General features: G+C 35.3%; 2 protein-coding genes across 2 annotated transcripts in view; one reads left to right on the top strand and one right to left on the bottom strand.

The window, feature by feature from the left end:
- LOC134851623 (uncharacterized) overlaps positions 1–22,173 on the top strand; it is a 421,621-nt gene that overhangs the window by 160,227 nt on the left and 239,221 nt on the right. The window lies entirely within an intron of this gene.
- The window catches only part of LOC134851630 (gamma-aminobutyric acid receptor-associated protein-like 2), a 225,704-nt gene that overhangs the window by 200,573 nt on the left and 2,958 nt on the right, over positions 1–22,173 (bottom strand). The window lies entirely within an intron of this gene.

Here is a 22,173-nt window from a genome sequence, read left to right as displayed (position 1 = left end):
TTTCACAATATTTGGCGTTGTTCTGATTTTCTCAGCTTTTTTTGGTCAAAATGGCCGTTTTTCGTATTTCTGAGAAATATCAACTTGAAGATCGAAATTTTAAAAATAGAAAATTTCAGAAAACTTCGACCCTCCTTTCAAGCACTTTTTTGCTGTTAAGGCCTTTTCTCTCTGATTCGTGCTTCGTCGGAAGGTTGCGCTGTGCCAATCTGGCAGAATGGCACAGTCATGTCTCCTAGCGGTTCAGCTCAGTCCTTGTGAACCACGTTCCCACTGGGCTGGTCACCTCTTCCAGTCAAGTCTCCTAGTGGTCCGGCTCTGTCCTTGTGAACCACTTTCCCACTCGGCTTGTCACCTCTTTCAGTCAAGTCTCCTAGTAGTCCGGCTAGGTCGCGAGCTATCTGAAAACTCTTAACAACGCCCCCCACTTGGGCACCTTATTGAAGTCACTGGTTTAGATTGCTAGATTGATCGAAACGATCGGTCTTATAAAACAGTACGGGTATACTATTTTTTTAATATAAAGGTTTGATCCACCTACTCTTGTATCAAAGTCACTGTCGTTTTTGTTTTATGGTTTTTTTTTCCTTTTTCTATACTTTTTTCTTGTTTTTGTTTCGCTTTTTGTCTTTTTGCTCGTTTTTTGTCCCCCTAGTTACCCCCCTTACTCGATTAGCTAAGCCTCGTTCGGAGAGCGTACCAGGAAGTTTTCTCAAGTTGTCTTAAAAAGCTATCACGGTACAACCGGAAGGTTTACACGTTCCCGCTGAACCGTACCACTGGTACTCTAGATTGTGTAGAATGTAGCCCGGAGCTGTGTCAAGTGGGTTCGACTCCGTAGTCATGATGTCGTAAAAACACCCAGGAGTGCCATAAAAACACTATGTAACAGTCGCCTACTTCAGTCACATATGAGGCTTATATGAGAAAAATAGGCCCTATAATCATTGGTTCAAGAGTCAGGGACACTATTTCGTGTGTTTTTCTACCTCAAAAGCGGTCGGAGCCAATTCGGTTCGCTTGCGACATGAGACTAGAACCCGTTACAGCTTAAAGGTCACTACCAAAATACCCCACCCCACTCTAGAAAATAAGAACGTCCCATACTTAGGTCTCAAAATACCCAAAATACACGAACGCCGTTAAAAACAGGGTTGGAACAATCCGTTAAGTTACTTTTTATTGGACAGTGGAACTTTGATGCATTTCAGGTGGATCAACCTAAAACTCGCCTTGCCTCAACATACTTATCATAAAATGCACTCGAGAAAACTAACTTTGGTGCTTACAAAGCAGCACGCTTGAGAAACAGAGTAATTAAACTAATTAATGACTCTAGCATAAATATAATCGGATATAACTCAAGAAGTTTTCTAACGATGAGTTCCAATCAAAGGAAATAAGTTTCAATTCAAGAATGTAGTTTTGGATCTGGACCATTGGGAGACTTCAGTTGTCTGCCTTTCCGTTGAAGGTTCACTCTGGTTCACATTTCTAGCGATCAGTCGGTTCATTTTAATGTCTTATTTTTAATTTCGCTTTTAATCGCCAACATGTTTGACCTCGAAACTTTCCGAAATTTGAACGACGAATTGAAATACGAGCTGTATAAAGACTTGGTCGAAAATGTTACTTATTTTAAACGAATTATCGAAAACTTAACTGTATCAACGAAAGAGGAAGAAAGAGGAAACAAATTTTTTGATCTAGAAATTTTTAAAAACACGGGCAATTCGAAAATTACAGAAAACAAATTTGAAAATGAATGGAGCAAGATTGAAACTCGGAGCAGAAATCAGAACAAACGAAGCGAAAATAACCAAAAAAGCAAGAATAACCAAGAAATCAAAATACAAGCAACCAATATTCAAGAAGAAAAATTCGACCAGCAATGAAAACATTTATTATTACCACGAGAAGGAGAATATTCTGGCCTATTACTGGGAGACGCAATTGTTAACAGAATCAATGGGGAACAAATATCGGAAAATGTGTTGGCGAGAGGATTTGGTGGGCACAAAATTTCTGCATTGCTGGAACGCGTGAGAAACAATAAATCGCGACATTTTAAACATGTAACTACGCTAATTGGAATAAATGACTGCCTCTCAAGTGATTTCGACGCGAAGGAAGCCGTGAGTAGCTTAGAAAAACTAATTTATCTCATAAATCATAAATTCTCCCCAGAAACAAATTCACAATGTACTGTAACTCCCTTAGGCGCTTTTAGAAAAGATTTTAATCCAAATGTACAGAAGCTAAACAAGCAAATTCTTAATTTTGTTCATTTGAATTTTCAAAGTATTATTAGAAAACGGATGCAATTGAAAAAATTTCTTGATGATATGGGCGAAAATACAATTATAGGGATTTCCGAAACGTGGCTTAAAAAAGAAATAGTGCCAATTTATGGAATTTCCAACCTAGAACGCATGCGATGTTCAGATATGATAGGCAATCAGCGGTAAAAAAGAAAGGCGGTGGCGTTTTGTTATATATACCAGTCAAATTGGCTCCGAAATTGAGGCCTGATTTAAATTTATTTGATAAAGAAAAATATGAGTCAGTGTGGGTTGAGTGCAAATCTACATTTAACATTTCCAGTAAAGAAAAAATGTTAGTTAATTTAAGTTATAACCCAAGCAGATCAAACTTTATTGATTTTTTGGAACAATTAACGCTTAACATAGATAATGCATTTTCAGTTTCTAATAAAATTACGCTTCTGGGTGATTATAACATAAATTATCTGGATAGCAAAGAAAAAGAAAATTTAGATTCTATAATTATTCCATATGGATTGAAGGTGTTTTGTCCATACGATGAGACTAGAATTAGTTCCTCAACAAAAACTCATATCGACTACATAATCAGTGACTATGAAACAAACGGCATTGAATTTTGTTTTGATACACCTTATAAAACCGACCATTTTGCTTCATTTATTTTGACGGATATAAAATGCGGCAAAACTTTACCGAGGATAATTTCGACTTTCAATAAGAAAAATTATCAGAAAAATGAATTTTGCAATTCACTCTCTGCGCTTCCTTGGTATCTCTTATATCAATGTACAGACGCACAAAACATGTTCTCGACGATGATTTATTTAATTTCTTGTGCTCTACAGCAACATGCTCCTATCGAAAAAAAGTTTGTTCGTAATTTTAAACCAAAAAATGAGTTGAAAACGGAATGGTTCGATTCAGAATGTCAGCAATTGTTGACTAAGAAACAGAATTCACTCAGATCATATCGCAGTCAAAGCACAAGCGATAATTGGTCAAAGTACCAGTTTTTACGTAATCAAATGAGCCAATTGATTAGAAGTAAACAACTCGATCATTCAAAAAATTGTTTTTCACTTCTCAGCACTATCTAACAAAAATGGAAATATATTAACCAAGTTAGAGGTACATGTTCTGGCAACAATCGAATTACAGTTTTACGAAATTCCTTCAGTGAAATGATAACCGAAGACAAAAAATTGCCAATCATTTAAATTATATTTTTTCAAACTTAGGCGAACTTTATGGCGCTAAAAAGCCTCCGAATTACAACAAATCTGCCTCTGAATCTGCACCTTTCCATTTTCAACACATTACAGTGAAGCATTGCTTTGATATAGTTCGAAAAATTAATGTTAGAAAACCTCTCGGACCTTGTATAAATACTTACTTAGATGAGAACGTTTTCCCGATCGAACTAAAAAAAGCAAACGTAACCCCTTTGTTTAAAAAAGATGACCCAATGGATGCAAAAAATTATCGGCCAATATCAATAACTTGTGCTTTTTCTAAAATTTTTTGAAAAAATTTTACATGCCCAAATAACAGAACATCTTGACAAATTTCAAATAATGACACCATTTCAATTCGGATTTCGCAAAACATTTCAACACAAGATGCTCTTGTTTATGTGACAGAAAGTATTCGAAATCAAATAGATTCAAAAAAAATTGTACATGCAGCTTTATTAGATCTGTCCAAGGCTTTTGATTCTATTTCGCATGAAGTTTTAATTGAAAAAATGCTTTCTCTCGGTTTTTCAAGTAGAGCAAATGCTTTAATTGCTAGCTTCCTAAACAAACGTATTCAAAGAGTAAACGTCAATGGAATTTTTTCAGACTGGATTGAAATAAAACGAGGTGTCCCACAAGGAACGGTACTTGGTCCGTTGTTGTTCTATTTATATGTTAATGACATACAAGAGCGATTATATGAAGGTTGTAGTTTAGTTCAATATGCTGACGACTATATGGTTTTTTCCTCTTCTATAATTTCTGAGGATGCTTTGAATCGATTGCAAAAATCACTCAATAATCTAACGGAATTTTTTGCAGAGAACCAATTGAATCTGAATGCATCTAAATCGGAATTTATAACATTTTGTCAAAAAAAATGATAGCAAAAATGTGGATACCGATAAACTAATAATTAGTGGGCATTATGTAGCTAAAAAATCAGAATGCAAATATTTAGGCATAATTCTTGATTCAAGTTTATCTTTTCATGCTCAAATCAAAACAATTCTCCAAAAAATGGCCCAAGGGATTAAAACTATTGATACAATTGGACAACAACTGCCGACATTATCATTAGTTGCCTTGCTTCATTGTCTTGTTTTATCACATTTAGATTATTCAGCAATTTTTTTACAACAAATTAATGCTACTTTGATGCTATCTCTAGAGAAACAGTTGAACTGGGCGCTAAAAAGAACATATTTCAGATCGAAATTTAAATCTTCTTCCCTTATTCGCATTAGCAAATCGTTCATTGGAATCGAGAAAAGAATTGAGTTAAAGTGTATAACATACTTATACCAATATCTTACAAACAAAAAGAAGGCTTTTGAAAATACACTGAGACTACCGACTGCCAATTATAGGCTCAACGAAAGAACGAAACAAATTATTTTTGACAAACATTGTTCGACTGCTTCTCTACAAAAATCATTTTTTCATTTGACTTCTAAAAAATGGAATTCACTGCCCATAATTTTGCGCGATTTAGAAAAATCGAAAACGGAATTCAAGAAAAAATTGAAAGAATTTTACGTGAGTGAATTGAGAAACAATCCTATATGTACGAATACAAATACGTGGCGTGATTTCCGTTTTTGCTAGTTCTATATGTTTTAATTCAGTTCAATTTTTCACACATTGCTTGAAAGAGAAACTGTATATACTCTGTACATACGCTGTATAATTGGACTATCTGTAAAATTGTTTGTAAAGTTTTCTTACCAGCTTGTTCCTAATTCTTAAATCTTTATTTTTCTATAGTATCCGAAACTTCATATACTTTAATCAACCAATTTCCGAACTGTAACCGATTTTGTTTTTTTGTTTTGTTTATTGCTTGTTTTCTGATGTTTTGTTTTTGTTTGATGTAACCAATGAATTTATAACCAATTTTATTATTTACACTTTGCTACACTGATGCCTCGGCTCTTTATTGTATAGTAATTCAAGTGTTCTTTCTTCTTCTTCTTCTGGTCCAGTTGACCCTTGCTCTGCTCTTGTATTTGTTCGGTCTCATATATCAGATAGGGCAGATTTCCCGCAATTGTAATTCGGTTGTTCTGATCTTTTATTTGATGTTTTCAGTTGTCGCGAGAAAACTGAGCATGACAGGCTCCATTCGAACTTTTGAAAAATAAAACTACATTCCAAAACCACGTATTTTCGTGTTGCTCAAGGTCAAACTTCCAGATATGACCGACTGGCACAATGGTTAAGATTTTTTTTACAGTGAGGCTCTTACAGGGTATTCCGAAGTAGGGCAGGCCAATAATAATTGTCATTGCAATCAATCAAAATTTTCCTGTGCAATTAATTGTTTTTAATTACTGACCAATTACAGTTAATTGATTGCGCTCTACCAATTAATATAAATTGGTTTTTTCAAACGCATATTATAGAAATACTCACCCGCACATTTCTCTGAAAATAATTTCTTTTCTCTTCGTCAAAAGCAATTTTGTTTAAAGATTTTCAGTACTGCAGAATATAACCTGTAAAGAACTAACATGTAAAGCCAGTTCTGAAAATCAACAGAAACACTGGGTGAAGTCTTGAAAAAAAAGGTTGTTAACCAAGAGTGATGCTTCGTGCTTGCAATGAATTGTACAATTAATTGCAAATCAGTTTTGAGTTGTGCCAATTGATTGATAAATTAATCTTAACATTCCAATTAATTGCAGTTTAATTTTCAGTCCAATTAAATTTTTACTTTCCCTGCTCCCAAAAGTTGCAAATTTTGCCTCCAAGTTTGACTGCTCTAATCCTTGTAGATTTCAAGATATGACGTTTTTTGTGGACTGATTTGTTGTTTTTTGAACGAAGTCGCCAGCCAGTTTTCCTAAAACTTCTTTCATTTTTTATGCTAGACCGCTGGTCTGCTGAAAACTTTTGCGCAGTAGTCGTCCCTTTTTTCCAAAGCGTGAATGATGATGCATTGTATTAACCTCAAAACTGCTGAAAATTTCTCCAGCTTTGGAACGTCTACGGTGTTTTCTGTGAAAGTATTTTGAATTTGTAAAAGTCAATTCAAAAACGTATTTTTTTAAATACGAAGTCTTAAAATTAGGTGAAACTCATGTCATTATATTTTCTCAGTTTTACGCTCGTGCGTTTGCATGGTCTTTTTAAGTTTTGTCAATCTTCCGGCACAGTTGGGCATAACACAACACTAATGACAATCGGATTTGTTTTTTAAAAATCTATTATCACGAACGAGAGTTGATTTGTTTTTCATTGTTTTGATGCAGCTGCGCACCGATTGTTAATTGTAGTCTGCAAACAATTTTCGCGCCCTGTTTTGTCTATTTTCTCGGGCCTAAGAAATTGGACGACAAGCAAATTAGACGACTGTAAGAAAACGGAATTTTTACGATAACCATTTGAATTTAGACGATAAGAACTGGGCCAGCAATATTTTTATTGAGATTGAAGTTAAAGAAAAACAAGAAGAGCATATGATCACAGGACTTTTTTTCTTTCTTTCTTTTTATTTTCTTCTTTAAAGGTAATCAGAAGGTCAAAAGTATCATAGTAACCGAGGTTACAGTCATGAGTCCCTTCATCATGTATTCCAGTCAAAATCCTTGGAATTTTTTAGATATGGAAGTGATAATGATAAACGAAGATGACAAGTGTTTAAGTCCTTTTCAATTAAAATCGATACGGGTTACGTTTCTTCAATAAGAACACGCAACTCGACACGAGATAATATAATATACAAGTGTTACAAGTAAAAAATTTCGTCGAAAAATATTTTGTCATTTATTGTTCCGAATACGCAAGCGGCGTTCGCAATCTGTATTGCCAGGGAGATTCTCTGTTTTAAAAAGATGCCTGCTCTGGGTTCCTCAGTGCATATGCTTAGGTTCTTACAAAGCTTGCTCACAAAAACTTCTGTGCTGGGGCCGGCCGCGCCCTGAATTTCAAAAGCTAGCGGTTGAAAAAGATATCCATCATTTACAAGATCTTTATACTTGTCAATTTTTCGCTCTTCAGCGGCAGCCGTACCAGGGTTACAAACAGACCCGGCATTAATCCTACAAGGAGCCAAGGAGTCTACTACCGTTACATCCCACAAGAGCTGCTTACCATCAGCCCATGGAACGAGCGTCAAACCGTCTGGTCGCTTCTGATCGGTCCTGTAGAGGTGTCGTGGTTCTAAAACAGACGCAATGTGAGTAGATAATAGACTCTGCTTTATAAGGGCATTCAGGTTTGAATGCCTAGAGAATCTCCCTGCACTTTTGAGGCAAGAAAGACCATGCCAACCATCCTCGGTGACGTCTTTTCCACACACGCATTTATGCCGTTCGCATAATTTTGATCCTAATCGAAGTCCTATCGCAATTCTGAGTGGTTGGTTTGACAGTTTTAACCTTAATTTTTTGCACGGGATGACGTTCAACCATTGGGAGCCAAATCTATCTTGGAACGCGTTGAACCTTTTTACGTCCGTTGGTTCGAGTCGTAAAATCAAGTCTGCAATTTCGCTGTCAAAAATTGGCTCCGTCCAATTTTTTTGGATTTCATTTTCCGGAGCCATTTCAATTTTTCCAAGGTCAAACCACCGTTTAAGTGCATCATCATAGGTTCCATCCACATGCTCCAAACCAAAGATTTCGCTCAAGGCATCTTTTGCTCCTGCTGAGGCTAAGAAAGCGGGTAAAGCGAGTAGACGAGCGGAAGAAACGCCCAAGCCACCTTTGGCTGCCGGGAGAACTGCTTGTAAAAACTGGTTATCATCCATTTTCACGTTAGTGACCTTGCATAACGAATTTCTTAGTAATTTATCGTAGCGTTCCAAAAAATAATTTTGCAAAAAACAAGGGCTCGTACGCAAAAAATATAGGAGTTTTGGCATGCTAAAGCTATTTTTCAGGAGGTGAAAACCATAATGGGCGTCTAGTTTGTCAATGACATCCGAGATTTTTTCAAGCTCCTTAATTTTTTTGGTCTAGCAATTCTTTTCGGCAAAGTTCGCCGATTGGAGATCCTAAAATGAGGAGTTCTTCTTTTGTTTTTATTTTTATATCGGGGCATATTTTTCGAAATTGTGTTAAAATTGAATTAAACTGTGTACTAGTAGTCGGTCCCAAAAAACAAAGTTCACACTTCTCAGTGTTTAAGCTCAGGCCGTAAATTTGTTCCGATTTCAGAATGTTTTTAAGGTCCCGGAGTACTACCTTATAGTCGTCGGCTAAATTCCCATCATCTAAATACAAGATGTTAGTTTTCGACTCCAGCTGTTTGACTAGTGTATGAATTAATTCCGCAAAAAGGGGCGGGGCTTCAGGATCACCTTGCGTTGGAGTTCCGTCTTCTGACATTATGACAGAGCTTCCGTAAAAAAGGTAAATAGGTTTACCATACGCGCAATGGGTGTAATTATACAATTCGGGGCGATTTGAATAAACATGATTCAGCATTGTTTCTCTGTTTAAAGAGTTAAAGGCATTCTTAAAATCTAGTTTTAAAAGAACAGTGCATTTTGGATTGTCGTTGCGTTCAATTAGGTTTCGAAACGAGTGCGCAGCTATTTCTGCTCCTCGTTTGGTACCGCATCCTACCTGTACGTTTCCGAAAAAATGTCGCTCGGAGAGGGCCTTGCTTCCAGCGCATTTAGACGCGATACGTCTCAGCGTGTTGCCTATGGCAATCGGTCTCAACCCTCCGTCTATCTTTATGAGGGCGATAAGCTTTGCGCCAAAAAAGAAAGGTCTTAGTGGTTCGGGTATTTTGCCATCTCCAATGAGGTTTATCAGCTTAGTAAGCGATTTCAGAAAATTAAGTCCTGCACTGCCATTCGACTTACTAACAAGATCTTTAAAATTTTGAGGAAATATTTTATCAGGACCTGCTGCTGATCCTTTTGGAAAGGACATTATCGCTTTGCATAGGTCGCAATCGGTTACGAAAAAACTATCCAACTTTTCTGGATTTGGAGCTGCAAATTTGGCTCGCTGCGGGTGCTTAGACAACAATTTATGATAGTTATCAGTTGAAAAAGGAGCTATTTTGTCAGCCGAAGCAGCAAGCCTTTTTCTCCCTTTACATTTCCTTCATCGAGCTTACTACTTATTAATTTATTCTCTGCTCGAGGTCACTCAGAGGCGGGCTTGAAAGTTGGGGATGGGGTTTTAGAAGTGACACGTCATTTGCTCGATTTTTTTTCTTTATCACAGAACTCATGCTTGTGGTCTGTTTGCGTCCACTTCTTTTCGGTTGCTCCAAAAAAAAAACAAGAACGACGTTTAAAAAATTAGCCATTTTGTAACATCTTCTACATTGTAGACGATGTCATTTATTTTGTCCGACAGACTTTCCGCCAAGGGAACACGCGAGTCTTTTGGTACTCTCTTGAGTACTCGGACATTTGAGATGGCTGTATTAACATAATTGTCTAGCACTAAATCATTACCTATTGTTGCTTTATTAACAGATTTTACATCAACGCATAAAGGACACTGAAACCATTGGGTTTTCTTAGAGTCGCTAAGAGAAATATTTACACAACTGATATGATATCAACTAGAACAACAATCACATCTAATCCAATTTATCAGTCCTGAAGGTTTTAAGAATTTTACAAATCAGCAAATAAACTATCATTGTCATTTAATTAAATCGAAAAAACAAATAACATTTTTGCAATGCATATATTACACAACTGTGACATTAATAACCAGTGATTAGTGGTTGGACAACCAGTAGTTACTCGACCAGCAGTTAATTTAAGGCAGTAAACAAATTTTACTCAATTTGAACTCAAGTAATCGTCTAAATTCCGTTATTTTCTGATTGTCTAATTCGGTTGTCTAATTTACTAAATACCATTTTCTCATAATAGTGGTCGTCTAACTTTCTTTGAACTGGCGGCGTCTATTTTGCTTGTCTAAATTCTCAAACCTTTTTTTTGCGTTAGAAGTATTTTTGTTCATTTTTGCTTTGGTCGTTGGAAAATCTCCTCCTCCCCCCTAGATAAGAATCTTTCCCCCTATCAATAGATGCTGTAAATTAACACTGGGCTTTCTATTGAGAATTCTAATTTTGCTGCATTCTGATTGGTCGAAAAATCGACCATATTGTTCTACTTAAAAATCCCCTCTTTATCCCCCTTCTTGAAAAGGGTGGATATTGTTAAGTAGATCCGAATATCTTTTTCAAATTAATTGTCACCGCTCATGAACATTTTTCGGCACTCTTGTACTTCGGTGTTTTTAAACTGAACCACCTGTTTTAACAACAGACAAACTCATTGTTCAGAAGCAGCTTCAGTTGCTTGCTGTACGCCCGTGTGTTTTGTTTTTTGTTTTAATTATAAACGAAAGTTTGACGTATTCGTTGGCTAAATCTTCTGCCAATCAGAGTTCAAGTAGAGTATTTATGGGACTGATTTTTTGGTTGCTCATCGGGAATTCGCCAGTTTGCTCAAGTGTTCTTTCATTTGTATATGCTAGAAGGCTGGTCTGCTGAAAGCGTTAGCCCAGTAGTCGTCTCATTTTTCTAAAGCGTGAATGATGCAGTTTGTTAACTGCAAAAACTGCTGAGATGTCCAGCTGTTAAACTCGTCTATGGTGTTTTTCTGTGAAAGTATTTTGAATGTATATTTTAATCAGTGACGACAGAGTTTTGACACTACAACTTCGTTTATATGGTCAGTGCATATGAATGAATTTACTAAAGTTGCTTCAACAACTTTTTTTCAATACGAAGGCTAGCCATTAGTTGAATGTGATTTCATTATATTTTCACAGTTCTACGCTCGTTCGTTGCATGTTCAGTGCATATAAATTAGTTAATAAAAGTTGCTCCAGTTCGCGCATTTTTGCTTGATAGTTTTAGAAAATGTCCCAAAATTATAGTTTTATTCAATCAACTCTTGTTCATTTTTTCAGAATAAGGCTCGAAAGTTACCAGTTAGAGGAAGTTGCTTCCAAAATTGCTGATCTCAACGTGAACTTGGAGTCGCCTGAAAATGAATTTTCCAGCTTCTGTGGTCATGTTAAGAGCAAATTCAGCCCTATCGATTGGTTCAATTTCCAAAAGTGTTGGAGTCTTTTCGATGATTGGGTTCGTTTTGAACGATTGCTTACGTCAACTGATGTTGCCATTTCGATAAATTCTGGCAAAGATGAGAAAGAATGTCACTTTTCCGACAGGGAATCTGGAAAAAGCAGCGGTGCATCATACAGCGAATGCAACGAAGATTCCGATAATTCGTACCTTGAGAGTGAAGAGTCCGATGAGATTACTGAGTACCCCACGCTCAACTCGCAGACGTTTGTGAAGTCTTTGAAACTAAAGTTGCGGAAAACATCTACTCCGCGGGAAAAAGCAGCGACTTTAAATTATACTCGTGGAATGCTTGAAACTTCAGCAGGGCCAGTTGCGGCGCCGCGCAGTACATCCTACCTTGGTAAGCAGAGTAATTCTAAGTCAACCGAAGCGGAACCCAATTTCAAACCAAATTTAGTTATGGAAAAATCCGCGGCAAGTTTGAATCGAGGAGACTCGGCGTATGTTTCGTACTGCTGTGCTGACAGAAGTGGAATGAGCGAAGGAGCACCCTCGTATGTCCATGGAAATGTGTCAAATCTAACCGCTCAACTTACCTCATCGAATTATCAAAATCAGGAGTGTTCGAGAAGCTCGAATTTTTCGACAAGTGCTGAAAATCAGGTGAAATTAACAAAAAAGAATGGGCTTGAAAGGCCACCAAAAACTGCAGCAAAGCCGAAGGGAACATCATCAAAGTTATCTAATGTTGTTAAAAGAAAACTGTCTAAATCGATTGATAACTTATTAGATTAAAATACTGCTCATTAATTAAAAATTTTATTCTTATCTTTGTTTAGAATTGAAGCTAGAATCTATTGGATTAATACAAAAAATAACGAAAGATTGGACATCCGAAAAAGTGAAATATTTAAATTATCAAACGCGGATTTCAATTTTAAGAATTCCCAGCAGAATTAAACACTCTTTTTTATAAACACTCTTTAATGTTTTTTGAACTTTTTAAAATTTATTTTCAGTTTTCTTTCGAATGCATGGTTTCTGATTATAATTTTAAATTCAGTCAACCATCTGGCGCATGTGTCGTAGAGGTAACACATCTACTTGAGACGGCAAAGGCTTGTGGTTCGAATCCGACTGGGAAATGTTTTTTTTTTGCAAACTTTATTTGTGCTTTTTTGGACAATCGTCCGTCTGCCTATTTTTGTCGGCGAGATTGCCGTAACCCAATTTTTGAAGTTTCAGCTTTTTTTCAAGTTGCAATAACACCGATGCTTGAGACGAAAAAGCCCAGGAGTTCGATTCCAGTTGGGACCTGTTTCTTTTCAAGTTTAAAGTTTGCAAGTTCGACTTCACTCTAGCATTCGGAAAGGTCTTTGTAAATTTAATAACGGTGCAGCTATTTTTTCCAGATTTTTAGGGCTTTTGCAGTTGTTTTTGACAAAAGTCGATCTTTTTTCATTTGGTTTCAATCGTACTCATTCACTTTCGATCTGCAACAGGCTTGAAGCTCAACTTCGTCTCTGTGTTTAAATTGATTTGTTATAGTAACATCTGCAGTCAATGTTGAAAATTTAAGTTAACTGAAATTTTATTTTTTATCTGTTATTCCGAGACAGAGTGACGAGGGTTCGTTAAAGGAACTATGGCGTAGGATGTTTCTTTTTCAGCACTAATTAAGGTACCTCGTCAAAAAGCTTGCAGGGATATAATTTTGTGTCATGTTAAAGCCTTTTTGGGCAAAACAAAAATCCAAGAAAGTTTGTGGTCCTAAATTGGTCTGATTTTTTGCGACGAATTTATGGACAGACGAAAAAAAATTGCGCTCGAGTTACTCCTATTATGATTTTACTATTGGTCAAACTAATTGTTCCGACCTCTGAAAAGGTAGAGAAACTGTTATTGATTGTGTTTTAGATTTTTGTTTTCCTCGCAAAATCAGGAACCACAAATAAAGATCGGAAATGTTTGAGTGAGATATCATAATAAAACCTTTTCAGTCGTGATTCGAATGACATTTAATAAATTTTGAAAATCTCTTATTGTCGAGAAAAATTGGTTCAAGTTTTTTTAACTATCAGTCTAATTTCGAGCCAACAAAGCGAGCGAGTAGGACTTATTAAGAATAAAATTTTTCTTTTAACTAGTAGAAAAACTCAAAAATTATTCTACAAAAAATCAGAAAAGTTTTTCATTTTTGTTCGTCATTCAATTTTTGAAAGAATTTTTGTCTAGTTTGTCTAAATCATTAATTTTCTTTGTGTTTTTTTTTTTCTACGAAACTTATTCAGAAAAAAGAAAAAGCCTTTTGCTTGTACAAGCCTTTTGCTTGTAAATGTTGAAAATTGAAGTTATCTGAAACTTTATTTTTTTTTCTGTTATTCCGAGACAGAGTGACGAGGGTTCGTTAAAGGAACTATGGCGTAGCATGTTTCTTTTGCAGCACTAATTGAGGTACCTCGGCAGAAAGCTTGCAGGGATATAATTTTGTGTCATGTTAAAGCCTTTTTGGGCAAAACAAAAATCCAAGAAAGTTTGTGGTCCTGAGTTGGTCTGATTTTTTGCGACGAATTTATGGCAGACGAAAACAATCGCGCTCGAGTCACTCGTAATATGATTTTACTATTGGTCAAACTAATTGATCCGACCTCTGAAAATGTAGAGAAACTGTTATCGATTGTGTTTTAGATTTTTGTTTTCCTCGCAAAATCAGGAACCACAAATAAAGATCGGAAATGTTTGAGTGAGATATCATAATAAAACACTTTCAGTCGTGATTCGAATGACATTTAAAAAATTTTGAAAATGTCACATTGTCGAGAAAATGTGGTTTGAGTTTTTATAACTATCAGTCTATTCTCGAGCCAACAAAGCGAGCGAGTAGGACTCATTAAGAATAAATGTTTTCTTTTATGTAGTAGTAAAACTCAAAATTTATTCTACAAAAAATCAGAAAAGTTTTTCATTTTTGTTCGTCATTCAATTTTTGAATAAAACTTTTGTCTAGTTTGTCTAAATCATTAATTTTCTTTGTGTTATTTTTCTACGAAACTTATTCGGAAAAAAGAAAAGCCTTTTGCTTGTAGTTTTTCTTGAGTGTGGTCGGAATATTCTGCGTTAAAAGCACAGTAACAGGCCATTCTTCTATTATTGTATAATGGATTTTTCATTAATTTTAATTGATAGCTATAATACCCTGGAAAATGGGAGAATTAAAAAATTTAATGAATTTCGTGGGTAATAAATTGTGCACTGCTTTACTGGCACAGGTGTACCAGTTTTATAGTTTAAAATTGATTCTTCGTTTTTTTTTGGAGAGGGCTGGAGGCTTTCGCGCTAACTCTAAGTGCTTACTCGCACGCCTATTAAAGAAACCAGCATGACTTGTTATCTTTTGTCGGCGAGATTGCCGTAACCCAATTTTTAGAAGTTTCAGCTTTTTTTCAAGTTGCAATAACACCTATGCTTGCGACGAAAAAGCCCAGGAGTTCGATTCCAGTTGGGACCTGTTTCTTTTCAAGTTTAAAGTTTGCAAGTTCGACTTCACTCTAGCATTCGGAAAGCATTTTGTAAATTTAATAACGGTGCAGCTATTTTTTTCCAGATGTTTAGGGCTTTTGCAGTTGTTTTTGACAAAAGTCGATCTTTTCTCATTTGATTTCAATCGTACTCATTCACTTTTGATCCGCAAGTGGCGCGAAGCTCAACTTCGTCTCTGTGTTTAAATTGATTTGTTATAGTAGCTTCTGCAATCAATGTTGAAAATTTAAGTTATCTGAATTTTTTTCTGTTATTCCGAGACAGAGTGACGAGGGTTCGTAAAAGGAACTATGGCGTAGCTTGTTTCTTTTCAGCACTAATTAAGGTACCTCGTCAAAAAGCTTGCAGGGATATAATTTTGTGTCATGTTAAAGCCTTTTTGGGCAAAACAAAAATCCAAGAAAGTTTGTGGTCCTGAATTGGTCTGATTTTTTGCGACGAATATATGGCAGACGAAAACAATCGCGCTCGAGTCACTCGTAATATGATTTTACTATTGGTCAAACTAAATGTTCCGACCTTTGAAAAGGTAGAGAAACTGTTATCGATTGTGTATTAGATTTTTGTTTTCCTCGCAAAATCAGGAACCACAAATAAAGATTTGAGTGAGATATGCTTGCGACGGAAATATTTGAGTGAGATATCGTAATAAAACACTTTCAGTCGTGATTCGAATGACATTTAAAAAATTTTGAAAATGTCACATTGTCGAGAAAATGTGGTTTGAGTTTTTATAACTATCAGTCTATTTTCGAGCCAACAAAGCGAGCGAGTAGGACTTATTAAGAATAAATGTTTTCTTTTAGATATCAGTAAAACTCAAAATTTATTCTACAAAAAATCAGAAAAGTTTTTAATTTTTGTTCCTCATTCAGATTTTGAAATAACTTTTGTCTAGTTTGTCTAAATCATTAATTTTCTTTGTGTTATTTTTCTACGAAACTTATTCGGAAAAAAGAAAAAGCCTTTTGCTTGTAGTTTTTCTTGAATGTGGTCGGAATATTCTGCGTTAATTGCACAGTAACCTGCCATTTTTCTATTATTGTATAATGGATTTTTCATTAACTTTAATTGATAGCTGTGATACCCTGAAAAATGGGAGAATTAAAAAAATTAATGGATTTTGTGGGTAATAAATTGTGCACTACTTAACTGGCACAGGTGTACCAGTTTTATAGTTTAAAATTGATTCTTCGTTTTTTTGGAGAGGCTGGAGGCTTTCGCGCTAACTCTAAGCGCTCTCTCGCACGCCTGTTAAAGAAACCAGAATGACTTGATATTTTTGTCGGCGAGATTGCCGTAACCCAATTTTTTGAAGTTTCAGCTTTTTTTCAAGTTGCAATAACACCTATGCTTGGGACGAAAAAGCCCAGGAGTTCGATTCCAGTTGGGACCTGTTTCTTTTCAAGTTTAAAGTTTGCAAGTTCGACTTCACTCTAGCACTCGGAAAGCTCTTTGTAAATTTAATAACGGTGCAGCTATTTTTTTCCAGATGTTTAGGGCTTTTGCAGTTGTTTTTGACAAAAGTCGATCTTTTTTCATTTGATTTCAATCGTACTCATTCACTTTTGATCCGCAAGTGGCGCGAAGCTCAACTTCGTCTCTGTATTTAAATTGATCTGTAATAGTAATATCTGCAGTCAATGTTGAAAATTTAAGGTATCTGAAATTAAATTTTTTTTCTGTTATTCCGAGACAGAGTGATGAGGGTTCGTTAAAGAACTATGGTGTACCTCGTCAAAAAGCTTGCAGGGATATAATTTTGTGTCATGTTAAAGCCTTTTTGGGCAAAACAAAAATCCAAGAAAGTTAGTGGTCCTAAATTGGTCTGATTTTTTTGCGACGAACTTATGGCAGACGAAAACAATCGCGCGCGAGTCACTCGTAACATGATTTTACTATTGGTCAAACTAATTGTAGATTAGTTTGACTAACCGAAAAGGTAGAGAAACTGTTATCGGTTGTGTTTTAGATTTTTGTTTTCCTCACAAAATCAGGAACCACAAATAAAGATCGGAATATTTTGAGTGAGATATCATAATAAAACCCTTTCAGTCGTGATTCGAATGACATTAAGAAAATTTCGAAAATGTCAGGTTGTCGAGAAAAATTGATTTGAGTTTTTTTAACTATCAGTCTAATTTCGAGCCAACAAATCGAGCGAGTAGGACTTATTAAGAATAAAAGTTTTCATTTAAGTAGTAGAAAAACTCAAAAATTATTCTACAAAAAATCAGAAACGTTTTTCATTTTTGTTCGTCATTAAATTTTTGAAAAAACTGTTGTCTAGTTTGTCTAAATCATTAATTTTCTTGGTGTTATTTTTCTACGAAACTTTTTTTGGAAAAAAGAAAAAGCCTTTTGCTTGTAGTTTTTCTTGAATGTGGTCGAAATATTCTGAGTTAATTGCACAGTAACCGGCCATTCTTCTATAAGTGTATAATGGAATTTTGATTAACTTTAATTGATTGCTGTAATACCCTGGAAAATGGGAGAATTCAAAAAATCAATGATTTTTGTGGTTAATAAATTGTGCACTACTTAACTGGCACAGGTGTACCAGTTTTATAGTTTAAAATTAATTCTTCGTTTTTTTTTGGAGAGGGCTGGAGGCTTTCGCGATAATTCTAAGCGCTTTCTCTCGCACACCTAGTAAAGAAACCAGAATGACTTGATATCTAATTTTAATCGTCAATAACGTGTCTGTTATGTCTCAGTTTTCTTAACCCTTCATAGCTTTGAAAATTTCCAAATCTTTTTTTTTCTGAACTCCCAGAATGCACTTGGGTATATATGCACTTTTTGAGGTCAATTGAAAATAATTCGATGAAAATAACGTAAATAGCACTCTCCAAATTCAAAGAGCTTAAAGGACATCTATTTGTTCAAAATTCAAAGAGCTTAAAGGACATTTATTTTTTTTCTTTTGAAATTCGAAAGTCAGTGTTTTTCTGTTTTCTTGCGTTCATTTGGCAGTTGAACGCAACTGTCAGTTGGCTATGTTATGTCATACTGAAACCCTTTCAGTCGTGTTTCGATTGATGAAAAAGAAATTCAAAAAATGTCTCAGTGATAGCTTTAATGCCCAAAAAAACGGCAGAATTTTTTTTAAATTGTGATTTTTGTGGTTAATACCTTGTCACTACTTAATTTGCCTAGAAACAGGACCGTTTTATTTTTACACAGGCAAAGCTTGTGTGTTATAACGAACTCTTTTTTTTCCAACTTAAATCGCAATTATTAATGCTCTTTTTGAAAGTGCTCTTTTATTGCAGTATATGCATAAGATCAATAACCAGCGATTAAGTACAGCAAATGCTAAGGATATTAACACACACCATTGTATTACAAATAGCACTTTAGCTTCAAGGTGTTATGGCTCTGTAGCGTAGATGTAGGGAAAAAGACCAGCAGCAAAATAAGAGGGTTCGAACCTCAGAAGGGTCGCATGTTTGTAATGAACTTTTTCGTATACTAGTTAAAATGCGTCCGCTCTATAAATTGAGGTAGTGTTAGTTGGTAAATTTCTTTTCAAATTGACTGGTACTGCTAATGCGTCATAATTGACTTGTGTCACTTAACAGTTATGTAGACTCATAATTGGCGTGCGTCACTTAAGAAATTTTGTAGACTCAAAGTTTTACTCATTCAGCTTTTCCCAGTTGCGTTGTCGGTCATATTTTTGCTTGTGTATGCGAAGCGCAACTTCGCCTCTGTGTTCAAAATTGTTTCGTCATTTTTTGGAGATTGCTGGAAATTTCAGCACATCACCTCAAACAGGAAAATTCTCCATAGTGTTCCCGCTCTGCGCTCCATACAGTTGTTCGCAGAATTGAGAAATCGGTAATGCACCGAACCGAAAGCACCCTTCTTTTAATTTTTTTTGTTCTGAAATTTTGACAGGTATGCAGATTTTTGAAGAACTTCTCTTTGGCTCAATTCTTATTGGTTTTAACGAACCCAATTGCAATCTATGCAGCGACTTTTTTGTAACTCAAATTTGAATTCAAGCTTATCTAACCCGAATTAGGATAAAAACTTGATTGGAAAACATTTAAAAGAAAAGCGAAATAATCTTTTGATTCCTTTTAAATGAAGGAAGGTATACGCAGGCATTAAATTTAGTTTTCTTCAGAAATTATTGATAGAGCAAATACAGCATTCAAAACTCCTTAATTTGCAAACAATTGAACTTAATCACTTTTGATTTTTTTATCAAGTGCAGAAAGCAGAAAATTCGCGTTGTTTTTCTCGTCACTCAAAAAATTTCAATGCTGTGGGATGAAAGGCTTCTGTTTTCGAATTTAGGGGCAAGAATTTCTTAACCGCGCATTTTTTCCCCTCAAGAGTTCAGAGAAAAAATTTTCCCTTAAGTGTCCAAAGACCGCCGAAAATTGTGAATCGTAAGTTGACTTTTAATGAACTTGTGGATGTTATGTAGGTGGTACAAAAACTTTTTTTAGTGTGCAATCCGCTCAGCCTCCTAATATGAGTTTTTAAATTTATTTTGTTTCGTCCTTTTACTTTTTTGGCCATTTTGCCTGTTATTTTAGTTCCTTCAGCTTCTTAAAAGTAAATGGAATGTTAAAAGTAATTTTTGAAAATTCAAAATCAAATCTGCAGATATTCCTTGATAAAAAATAAAAAACTAAAAATGAAATTACCAGGAGACGGGCATGATCCGGACATTGAGCTCAATAGGCAATTATGAGAGACAGTGAAGCAAACAGCAAAAGCAAGGCATCCGATTAGAAGAAAATTTTTGTGCCGTGTATTTAGATCTTTATTTATTTTAGTTGTTAGTCTTATTTTCGTTCGATTTGAGGACTTGTAAGTTGTGAAACAGTTATGTTTACCGCCTTATTTGTTCAATTACCCTCCAAAATGCAATTTTTTGATTTTTTTTTGCTTTTTTGTGAGTTCACGGTCTAGATGAGACCCGTCTCCTTGTCATTCACCGATTTTTTCGTATGTCGTTTCACAATAGTTTTTTTGGTAGAAACTTTGTGCTTCTGCTCGTGCGACACGTTGTAAGTGGCACATACTTTTTGCTGCATATAATTTTGAATGTACGATTTTTTCAATAGGCGCGTTTTTGAGGTAATATTTTAATTGTTTTCTTTTGTGTTCCGTTTGTTTCCTCTCAGTTTTGAGGAAACAATATTTTCACACTTTCGATGTTCCGATTATTTTTTTTATTTTAGCTGAAATTTTTGAACAATTCATTTGTTTTTCTGAGAAGAATTTGTCGTTTGAGATGCTAAGAATCGGAAAATGCTGTTCCGTTCGAATGCTGTTCCTTGTTAGCAAATTATATCAATTTTGGATTGGCTCCTTAACTGAATAAAAAATAATTCAGGGTCCTTGAACAAAATAAGCTAAGCTTAGAAGCTACATCAGTGGGGCGAGGGGTTATTGCTGTATTATTTTTATTGACATTTTCCAGGTCCAACGGACAAGTTTTCCTGTGAAATCAGTTGATTTTATTTACGTTTTTAACTTTGTGCCGTATTTTTTACATAATTTCAAGGCGTGCGATTGGTTCAGTTGTCTGTGTTCAATTGGATTTTTGAGCTAGTGAATAAGTGGTCAGTTTCATTTAATTATTTTTTCTTTCGAACGTTTGAAAATATCTCTCTCTAGCGTAAATGGTGTGAAGCTCTGCTTCGCTTGTGTTTTTGCATTGATATTTTCTGTTTTTTTCTTCTCGGTTGTTCCGGTTTATTTGATAATTAGTGTACCTTCTGTATAAAAATCAGTCGGACTGATATTGAAGCAATAACACATTCTCGTATATTAGAGTTTAAAATTTTCAAAAAGGTTTTTCCATAATTTTCTAAGTGGCTGACTTGAAATGTTTTATTAGTTTTTCCACCTTGTACGTTTTTTTAATTGTTTTTTTTTCATATTCATTTTTTTCCAAGTGTCGCGTAAATGGTTTTTTGCTTTGTCGTCAACAGACGAAGTGTTGTCGCAATTTATGCTTAAGTCAAAGCAATTGCTACAAATACAATTACAGTTCGCTGATGGCCTGTCCCTGTCGCACTGGAACATCGCTTGAAATCCCGCAGGGTTATGTTGCAAGTTTTCCATTTTTTTTCAGATGATTGCTTTTACCTCTTTTCGACTGATTTTTTTTGACTAAACAAAGCTTGGTTTTCCCGCATTGGAGTTCTTTGAATACAACCGAATATAATTGAGTTTCATTGTCAGTGTCCATAAAAAAATGGTTATAATAAATTAAAAATGGTTTTAAATTATTAGTATTTTTCGAAGCAACAAAATCCATTTTTAATCCATTATAATCGATTTTTTTCACTGTTGTGGACACCGAAAATGAAACTCAATTATAATCGTTTTTTTTTGCACCTAGCTGAGATGCGATTTTCAACGCACATAAAGTCTTCTATACGTTTTAAGCTGAATCTGGTTACTTATTTAATTTAATTTTTTTGCTCAACTTCGATATTTTCGTTAATTTTTTATGTTACTCAATAACTGAATTTTGCATCTTGAAATATTAGAATTTTGGAGGGGGGAGGTTAACATTGGAGGTGGGCTAATCCCCCTTCTATTAACTCAAAGCGTTTACCCCTTTGCCCCCCCCCCCCAAAAAAAAACTGAACCGCTCCCCCCTCAGGTGGGGGGGGGGATGTCTCAGGTGTGTGTGGGCGGGGGGGGGGGGGGGCAAACGTTGAGATGGAGGTTGTAAGAGAATAACGGAATCTTTAACACTTTGAGTGTAGGTACAGAAATGTAGTTGGACATACTTTCGCTTTGCAAAGTTTCCGCATTACTCATTTGATACATGCAGAAATTCTTGAAAATTCTGCACGACGCGAAACAAAAACAGAATGGAAAAAAAATCCATTTTAAAGTGATTTTCTTATTATTATATAATCCATTATAATGGATTTTAAATGAACTATAATGCATTATGTTTTTGCGAGAAAAAAATTGATTCAAATCGATTTTTAGTCCAATTTTGTGGTCTGAGCGTAACAGGAATTGATTATATATTGACAATATTTTAGACAAAGAAAAACCATTATAATCGATTTTTTTCCCTTTTTTCTAGTTTTTTTAAATGC

This window comes from Symsagittifera roscoffensis, chromosome 1 (genome assembly GCF_963678635.1).
Source record: "Symsagittifera roscoffensis chromosome 1, txSymRosc1.1, whole genome shotgun sequence".
Lineage (NCBI taxonomy): Eukaryota > Metazoa > Xenacoelomorpha > Acoela > Convolutidae > Symsagittifera > Symsagittifera roscoffensis.
Note: the sequence above shows the minus strand (reverse complement) of the source record. Positions and strands in the feature narration are given on the sequence as shown.